Below are 10007 nucleotides of genomic sequence, written 5' to 3'. Positions count from 1 at the left end.
AGACAAATAGCATCAGTGGCCACAAATTGCAACCTAGATTTAAACAAGGTTCGAGGTGCCGTCAACAATGCTAATAGAATCCTCCAGGTCAGTTTGTTGATTGGGCCTGATTTTATTTAAACGATCTTGATAATCCATTTTATTTAAATGAGCAGACCCGGATGTGCGTCGGAGTTATCCGGATGTTGAGTGGGGGTCCCTGGAAGGTGGGAACTGCTGTTATGACCATGACGAAGCTATCCATTTCCTATAAACAGCATTGGAGTGGCCTGGCCATTTGGACAGGTCGTGTTTATAGATTAGCTCGAATTTGTTAGAGCAGACCCGGATGTGCGTCGGAACTATCCGGATGTTGAGCAACAGTCCCTGGAAGGTGGAAACCACTGTTACGACCATGATGAAGCTGTCAATTTCCTATGGACAGCATTGGAGTGACCTGACCATTTGGACAAGCCATGTTTATATCTGTATTTGCTCGAAATTGATGGAGCAGACCCGGATGTGTGCGAAGCTATCCAGATGTTGAGCGGAGGTCCCTAGAAGGTGGGAACCGCTGTTATGACCATGATGAAGTTATCCATTTCCTATGGACAATATTGGAGTGGCCTAGCCATTTGGACAGGCCGTGTTTATATATGTATTTGCAGGGACCACACCCTTAACCTATAACCTAAACCTACTCTCAAATCCCAAAACCTATACCTACAACCTAAACCTATAACCTATAACCTAAACTCAATTCCCTAAACTCTAACCTACAACCTAACCTAAACCTATACTTATAACTTAAACCTATTCTCAAATCCCAAAACCTATAACTATAACCTAAACCTTAACCAAAACCTATAACCTATAACCTAAACCTATAACATAAACTCAATTCTCTAAACCTTAACCTACAACCTAACCTAAATTTATACTTATAACCTAAACCTATTCTCAAATCCCAAAACCTATAACCTAAACCTATAACTTAATGTTATAACATATAACCTAAACCTAAACCTACACTTATAACCTATAACCTAAACCTAAACCAAAAACCCAAATGTAAACCCAATCTCAAACCTGAACCCGATTTCCTAAACCTAAACCTACACCTAATCCTAATCTCAACTCCCTAACCTAAAACCTAAACTCAATTCCCTAAACCTTAACCTATAACCTATCCTAAACCTAAACCTAAACATATAACCTACACTTATAACTTAAACCTAAACATATAACTTAAACCTATGACCTTAACCTAAACATAAAACCTAAACCCAAACCTATACTTATAACCTAAACCTATTCTCAAATTCCAAAACCTATAACATAAACCTTAACCTTAACCTAAACCTAAACCTATAACCTAATGCTATAACATATAACTTAAACCTAAAACCTAAACCTAAACCTATACTTATAACCTATAACCTAAACCTATAGCCTAAACCAAAACCTAAAACCCAAACGTAAACCCGATCTCAAACCCAAACCCAATTTCCTAAGCCTAAACCTTAATGTATTCTCAAATCCCTAAACCTAAACCTAAACCTAAACCTACACCTACACCTAATCCTAATCTCAACTCCCTAACCTAAACCTAAACCTAAACTTGAAAACCTAAACCTAAACCTGACCCCGAACCCGAACCCGATTTCCTAAACCTAAACTTATAACCTTAAACTAAACCTATTCTCAAATCCCAAAACCTATAACCTAAACTTAAACCAAAACCTAAACCTATAACCTAAACTCAATTCCCTAAACCGTAACCTATGACTTAACCTAAACCTAAACCTATAACCTACACTTATAACCTAAACCTTAACCTATAACCTAAACCTATAACCTAAAACCTAAACCTAAACCTACACTTATAACCTATAACCTAAACCTATAGCCTAAATTTAAACCTAAAACTCAAACGTAAACCTGAACCCGATTTCCTAAACCTAAACCTTAGCGTATTCTCAAATCCCTAAACCTAAACCTACACCTAATCCTAATCTGAACTCCCTAACCTAAACCTAAACCTAAACTTGAAAACCCAAACCTAAACCCGATCCCGAACCCGAACCTGAACCTGATTTCCTAAACCTAAACTTATAACCTTAACCTAAACTTATTCTCAAATCCCAAAACCTATAACCTCAACCTAAACCTAAAACTTAACCTATAACCTAAACCTTAACCTATAACCTTAACTCATAATATAAACCTATAACCTAAACTCAATTTCCTAAACCTTAACCTATAACCTAACCTAAACCTAAACCTATAACCCGAACCCGATTTCCTAAACCTAAACCTTAACGTATTCTCAAATCCCTAAACCTATACCTACACCTAATCTTAATCTCAACTCCCTAACCTAAACATAAACCCGATCTTGGACCCGAACCCGATTTCCTAAACCTAAACTTATAACCTTAACCTAAACTTATTCTCAAATCCCAAAACCTATAACCTAAACCTAAAACTTAACCTATAACCTAAACCTTAATCTATAACCTTAACTTATAACCTAAACCTATAACCTAAACTCAATTTCCTAAACCTAAACCTTAACGTATTCTCAAATCCCTAAACCTAAAACTACACCTAATCCTAATCTTAACTCCCTAACATAAACCTAAACCCAAACCTAAACCCGATCCCGAACCCGAACCAGGATGAATATGATGAAATATATTGTAATAGGTGTATATCAGGAATTTTGTGCTGGATTATTTTTTTTAAAAAAAGAGACTTTTACCTACAAAAATTTTCATAGGTAAAAGTTTTGTAAATATTTTTAGCTAAGAAAATTTTCGTTGATAAAAGTTTTTTACGTATTTTTTAGCGACAAAAATGTTCCTCGCTAAAAGTTTTGTAATTATTTTTGGCGATGAAAACTTTCGTCGCTAAAAGTTTAACATTTATTTTTTAGCGACGAAAGTTTCATAATTTTTTTAGCAACGAAAATATTCATCGCCAAAAGTTTAACATTTACTTTTTAGTAACGAAAATATTCATCGCTAAAGGTTTTGTAATTATTTTTAGCGACAAAAATTATCATCGCTAAAACTTTAACAATTATTTTTTAGCGACAAAACTTTTCGTCTTTTGTAATTATTTTTGACGATGAAAACTTTCGTCGCTAAAAGTTTAACATTTATTTTTTAGCGACGAAAGTTTCATAATTTTTTTAGCAACGAAAATATTCGTCGCCAAAAGTTTAACATTTGCTTTTTAGTGACAAAAATATTCGTCACTAAAGGTTTTGTAATTATTTTTAGCGACGAAAATTATCATCGCTAAAAGTTTAACAATTATTTTTTAGCAACGAAACTTTTTGTCGCTAAAAGTTTTGTAATTTTTTTAGCGACGAAAATATTCTTCGCCAAAAGTTTAATATTTACTTTTTAGCAACGAAAATGTTCGTCGTTAAAAGTTTTATAATTATTTTTAGCGCCGAAAATTATCGTCGCTAAAAGTTTAACATTTATTTTTTAGTGACGAAAATATTCGTCGCTGAAAGTTTTGTAATCATTTTTAGCGACGAAAATTTTCATTGCTAAAAGTTTAAAATTTATTTTTTAGCGCTAAAAGTTTTGTAATTATTTTTTAGCAACGAAAATTTTCGTCGCTAAAAAGCTTGCCTTTGCCGATGATTGAAATTTTTCGTCGATAAAAACCTATTGCCACGGTCTTTTGGCGAGGAATTTAGCGATGAAAATTTTCATCTCTAAAACTTTTTAGCTATGAAAATTTGGCTTTTAGCGACGAAAATTTTCGTCGCTAAAGGTGGGATTTAATGTAGTGAGATCACATCCGAGTGACTAACCAACAATTTTTAATCATTGATTTACATCAACAATGTTTGGATGACGTAGATCATCATATTAAAATAATTATAGTGATGCAATTAATAATCTAATTGTTTTGGGATATCATCAGTGGGCCATGTGCCTGGAAGATTAATAGTCCAGTGACACATGTTACACATGCAACTCTTGGAAGGATTTTAAATGTTATCCAATCTTTCTCCATGCATTTCAAACCATCTTTGAGGGGATTTGAAACTTGCAATTACTCTATGGTGCCAAAAATACCTGAGAATTTGAAATCTCTTCATACCCCCCAAATCCATGATGCCCTAAGTTGCTCAAGTACAGTTGGTGCCCTTAAATATGAAACTAACCCATGGGTGGGGGTATGGCTTTATTCACAATCAAAACCACGTTATCTAATGGCCCATCCAGACAAACATGAACATAGATTACGAAGCAAGTAACTGCGTTGTAGCATGGTGACACTACACCAAAATTGCAGATTAGAAATAGGCTAAATTTTTTTATTCAAGTACGGCTTAGAGCCGTAACTAATAAGAACAGCTTTCAACCCCTGCATATAAAAGGGAAGCCGAGCCCACCGTGATGTAAAGGTTTTATCCACACCATTCATCCCCTTTCTCATATCATTTTACAACACGGTCCAGAAAATATGGTAAAACCAAGGCTTGAGTGGACCACAAAGTAGGGATTGATAGCCCACCGTTAACAGCTTCCTGAGAGATGCAGATGTTCCGAATCAAGTTGGTATGTGTTTTCACTGGACGCGGTTTGCGTCCAGCACCGCCCGTCTTGGGAATGGGTAGGATATTTGAGCATCTCCCGTGATGTATGTTCTTAGCCACACCGTTCATCCATTTTTTCATATCATTCTAGTTATAAGCTCAAAAAGGAGGCAGATACAAGTCTCAAGTGGACCACACCATATGAAGCAGCGGTGATAATGATTCTCACCGTTGAAACTTTTCTGGGGCCAACCGTGATTTTTATTTTCCATCCAAGCTATTCATAAAGTTACACCGGCCTGGATGAAGAGAAAACACATATAGCAGCTCCATTCAAAACTTCTGTGGCCCCAAAGAGGTTTTCAACGGTAAGAGTTTAATCCCCATTGTGTAGTCCAGATCTGTCTTGGATCTGCCTCATTTTTGAACTTGTACCTTAAAATGGTACGAAAAAATGGATGAACGGTATGGATAAGACCCATACATCACGGTGGCTCCAGATCTGTCTTGGATCTGCCTCATTTTTGAACTTGTACCTTAAAATGGTACGAAAAAATGGATGAACGGTGTGGATAAGACCCATACATCACGGTGGCCACTCAAACCTCCTGCCCGTTCCCAGCTGGCCACGCAATCCGCGTCCGTTAACATTTCATCCGTGCGGGAGTCGGATGCAAGCCCTACTCTTCTTCTTCTTCTTCTTCTTCTTCTTCAACACACGCACAGACACCACCACACACTCACGCCTTAGTGGGATTTCACCACCCATGGGTGCTCGAACCCTTGACCAGGTGTTGAAACTCCTGAGAGTCTACAACTGGAGCAAGAGCAAGGACCCACCCTATTCCTCTTCCTCTCCCTCGCCCTAACATGCCCTGCTCAACCCATTCTCTCTCTCTCTCTCTCTCTCTCTCTCTCTCTCTCTCTCTCTCGTTGTGCTTCCACAACCATATATCTTGGCCCTCTTCCCCTTCAACCACAACCCCAACCCCAGGAAGAACAAAAGCCAGAAACCAGAGTCTGAAATTACGATCCTACCCTACCATCTTCTCTCCACCGCCTCCTCTCTATACCTCTCCTCTCTCCTCTCCTATAACCCTCCATCCCTTCTTCCTCACTTTTCCTATAAATGCCCCAAAATCCCTTCCCTAATCTCCTCCCTCTCCTCCAATCTCTCCCCTCCCCATCCCTCAGATCTTCTACCTTCAAATTCTCGCCGTCCATCATCGACCTCCAGTCCCCGCTCTCCGTGTCCCACCTCCACGTCCCTGATCCGTCCTATCCGCCCTCCGTCGAATTTCGGAGGGTTTAGGGAGAGAGTGGAGGGTTTGGAAGTGAGGAAGACAATCGAGGCGCTGGATCAGTTGAGGGGCCTTCTGAGGAGATGCGATGTTGAGGCTGGGGAGATTCCGAGCTTGGTGGATCTTGGCTCGGCCCAACCGCGACGATGGCTCAGGTTCGATGATGGCTCTGTTTTTTATTCCAGATGTTCGGATGAGAGTCTTTGATCGTCTTTGATATACAGTTGTTGATTTCAGGCCAATCCAGTTATGTAAAGCAATTAATTTATATTCAATGTTCAGTGTTTTTTTTTTTTTTTTTTTTTTTTTTTTTTTTTTAAACCCACGCGGTAGTGGGATTTCACCAACTATGGGTGCTCAAACCCTCAACCAGGTGTTGAAACTCCTGAGAGTCTACCACCGGAGTAAGAGTAAGGACCCGGTTTGGATTTCATTGAGGTTGTTCAGATTTACATAATTGGATGAGGTATTATGCAATGCTTGCCTTGAATAGTCCGTCTTTTCATTTGGGCCAAGTGTTCCTAGGAGTTCCCACTTTCAGTGATTTGGTCCATCTAGTGGGCTGAGTGGCAGATGGGCAATTGACCAAAGATCTGCCCCATCAGGCATCCCATATGTATTTTTGTTGTTAACCATCTATTTTCAGGTCAATTATTGGATGGCTAGGATTGCACAATGGTGGATGTTCGTGCAGCTTCACCCTTCAATGGTGGGGTGCCCCTCGGGATGATCAGCCTTGATTTCTGAGAGGTGGGCCCCACTTGATCAGTGTTGGCCAGAATGGGAGCATTGGTAATTTATGCGAGCATTGAATATTCCTTCTTATCTTATTGAAATGCATGGAGAAGGGCGGCGATCTCCCTCAGGAAACCAGACTATGGGAGTTCACTGGTCAGTGACTCAGTTTACCTACTAATGCACATACTATTACTATTTTCAGCTAAGTTAGTAACCAGTAATAATTGCATTCCAGTGCACTTGAGTATAGCAATGGAATTGTTCTTTTGTTAATTAAATGGGAATCGGGTACATGAGCTTTAATTGTTGAAATTACAGTGCAATTGAAAATAATGAGATTTACCAAAAAGGTTGAATTGTGAAAAGTTATTTCTTGAAGAAGGGTTTGATCCTGTAGGCTGTCCTATTTTGCAATCTCATCTCATTTGATGAAAGTATTATGCTCATTAATGATATTCAGGTAAGTGGTGTCTGTCACTGTCACAGAAAATTTTCTGTGGGTAGTCCTCGCTTTAGGCGTTTTACTAATACCAGCCTCTGTTTGTTTATAAAGGGACGATTTGAAATCCTATCACTTTCTGGCTCATTTCTTCTCTTGGAAAGTGGTGGACAACACAGCCAAACAGGTGGATTGAGTGTATACCTGGCTGGTCCTGATGGCCGTGTTTTAGGTGGAGTGGCCAGACTTCTAACAGCAGCATCCCTAGTCCAGGTCTGTCTAACTTTTAACTACACCTGCTTTTGTTGGCGTTTCATTTTCCACGCGAATCTGCTAAGAAACTCTTTGAGGTTTAAATCTATATAATGTATGATTTTACAAAGCATAATGGTCTTAGTGGATCTAACATGGTTTTTTTTATGATGAATGGTTTGAGCAATCTTTATGAAGAAGGGGAACTAAAAACTGCCCCAAAAGTAATTTTTAAAATCTGCATGCAAACTGTGTTCCCTTGTGTTGGTCTTTTGCATTTTTTGTTTCAGTAACTGTGTCTTTTGCTTAAAAAGGTGCATGCAATAGTTGTACTTTCATTAACTACATTTTTGTTCCAATAATTGCTTTCCATTACAGAATGATGCCACTTCCACGTTCTGCAATTTTTAACTGCATGTAAAGGATCCTTTGTTGTAACTACCATTAATGGCCGAATTTGCGATATCATTATTTCCTGACATGATTTTGGTCAGTTGGCATCTATCTTTTTGTATCACCTTCGCGTCCATCCTGTTCAGTGAGCAAGGCTAGTTTGCTCCTTTTCCCTCTTTGGAATTTTTGGTGCTTGCTGGATGTTAACCTTCTTCGTATTAGCGATATATCAGATGATGGATTTTTTTAATGATTTTGATGTGCATTTGGGCTTCTGACACATGCCATTCATTTTTCCTTTTCAATTGACAATATTATGTTCTTACAGAGCCCTTACGAGCATGCTCTCTGTTTGGAATGTGCAAGAAGAGATTCGAGCTGCTTTTTTTTTTTTTGGGGGGGGGGGGGGGGGGGGGGGGGTGGGTTAGCTTGTTAGTACACACCCATGTCAGTACACACTCCATGATAGCCACCCCCACTAGGGATCGATACCAAGACCTCAAGCTGCTATCCGTAAGCCTACTTTTCATCTTTGATATGCAAAACCTTTAATATTGATTCAAGCTGCTATCCGTAAGCCTACTTTTCATCTTTATACCCATAGCACAGTGCTAGTTTGTTGGTTTTTTTTCTTTCTTTCAATTATTGTGGCATGCCTTTTTGATATGCATAACCTTTTATATTGATTCATGGGGGCCAGGGTAGTTCATATAGTGATGTTTAATTTTCAGACTTTAATGTTATATATATATATATATATATATGTATATGTCAGTACACACTCCATGATAGCCACCCCCACTAGGGATCGATACCAAGACCTCAAGCTGCTATCCGTAAGCCTACTTTTCATCTTTATACCCATAGCACAGTGCTAGTTTGTTGGTTTTTTTTCTTTCTTTCAATTATTGTGGCATGCCTTTTTGATATGCATAACCTTTTATATTGATTCATGGGGGCCAGGGTAGTTCATATAGTGATGTTTAATTTTCAGACTTTCCAATGCAATGCTTGGCTTGTACACTCAAGTGAATGTTATATATATATATATATATATATATATATATATAGAGAGAGAGAGAGAGAGAGAGAGAGAGAGAGAGAGAGAGAGAGAGAGAGAGAGAGAGTTATGCTCCCCTGCGCACCTACGCACGTGCGCACCTTTGCACACGTGTCATGGGTGTCTAATCTAAACGGTCCATGTGATGCGGAATTCCGTGAAACCCCATGTGACAATTTTTCACCCTGATCTAAAATTCTGCTGGGCCATAGCAAAGAGAAATGCAAATCAAGGAGGAAAATGTTTTCATTTTTCATGGGCCATCAAAGTTTTAGATCAAAGTAAGGTTTCACGAGGTGCTGCTTAACATGAACGGTTCAGATTGTGGATCCACATCACGTAGGATGGGTTCTCAAAAAAGTTCGTACCTAGTACGTACGAACTGGTTCGCAGGTGAGCGTTTCCGTGTATATATATATATATATATATATATAGATTTTACTCCTAATAAGCATGCTTTGGACCTCAAGGGAAAGCTGTTACAGTTTCAAAAACTGTTGTCATCAATCATTTCACAGATAGCCTCATTGCTATGATTTCCACGGGGATGATTGCCTGACGGAGTGCTGCTTCTCTCTCTGTTGCTATGGGTGTGCGCGCGCCAACATTCATGTTTACATATTATTGTCTATATGTGGCCATGTGTCTTTGTAAAACACATTTGACCATGAAAGTCATGGCATGCTTATACATCCCCATCATACACAATCTTGAAAAATACGTTATCATAATTTTCATAACACAAAAAAGCATAGGATGTAGAAAAACATATCTGGACAAATTGAAATATTAAAGCTAACTTAGTTGTATAGAAAATAACCCAAAAACAAGGTACAAAGGTAAATTATTTTTATTATTTTAAATAAAAACCTTGGGGAAACCTACCCTAAGCTCCAATTTACTTGTGCATTGCAGTCAATTTGTATGCTCTGGACCATGGTTCATCATCTGGTTTGTTTGTTGTGTCGGTCTCACTGTTGATTGGCCATCATTGAAAAACTAAATTTTTTGGATGATCAAAACCATCCAATCTGTAACCTACAAATTGAAGGTACTAAAAAGCTTCGGCAATGGACAGCTTCGAATGTGAAATGTCTACCGCCTGGATGGGTAGGGGATTGTCCTGGCTGTGTGTGATTTGCAGACAATATTCCATCAGAGGTGGGACCTACTCAAAGCAGTCCACATCATTGACCTTTGTGCCACTTGTCTTATTTCAGTGCAGCACACCAGATAGAAACATGGGTTCTCTTGCCGAACTGTCGTGTTAGAGCATGC

General features: G+C 38.7%; 1 long non-coding RNA gene across 2 annotated transcripts; it reads left to right on the top strand.

Annotated features, from left to right (window-relative positions):
• Positions 1 to 5426: 5426 nt before the first annotated feature.
• LOC131220618 (uncharacterized) lies at positions 5427 to 8052 on the top strand. 2 transcript variants are annotated; one of them, XR_009158729.1, is made up of 3 exons: positions 5427 to 6002; positions 6494 to 6738; positions 7139 to 7421. It is a non-coding gene; the product is annotated as an uncharacterized LOC131220618 (long non-coding RNA). The 2 variants fall into 2 exon arrangements; XR_009158730.1 differs by lacking the exon at positions 5427 to 6002 and adding an exon at positions 7998 to 8052 and having other exon boundaries at positions 6288 to 6738; positions 7139 to 7297.
• Positions 8053 to 10007: the final 1955 nt, after the last annotated feature.

The sequence above is a fragment of the Magnolia sinica genome, chromosome 12 (assembly GCF_029962835.1).
Source record: "Magnolia sinica isolate HGM2019 chromosome 12, MsV1, whole genome shotgun sequence".
Classification (NCBI taxonomy): Eukaryota; Viridiplantae; Streptophyta; class Magnoliopsida; order Magnoliales; family Magnoliaceae; genus Magnolia; species Magnolia sinica.
This window is presented reverse-complemented; position numbering and strand designations above follow the sequence as displayed.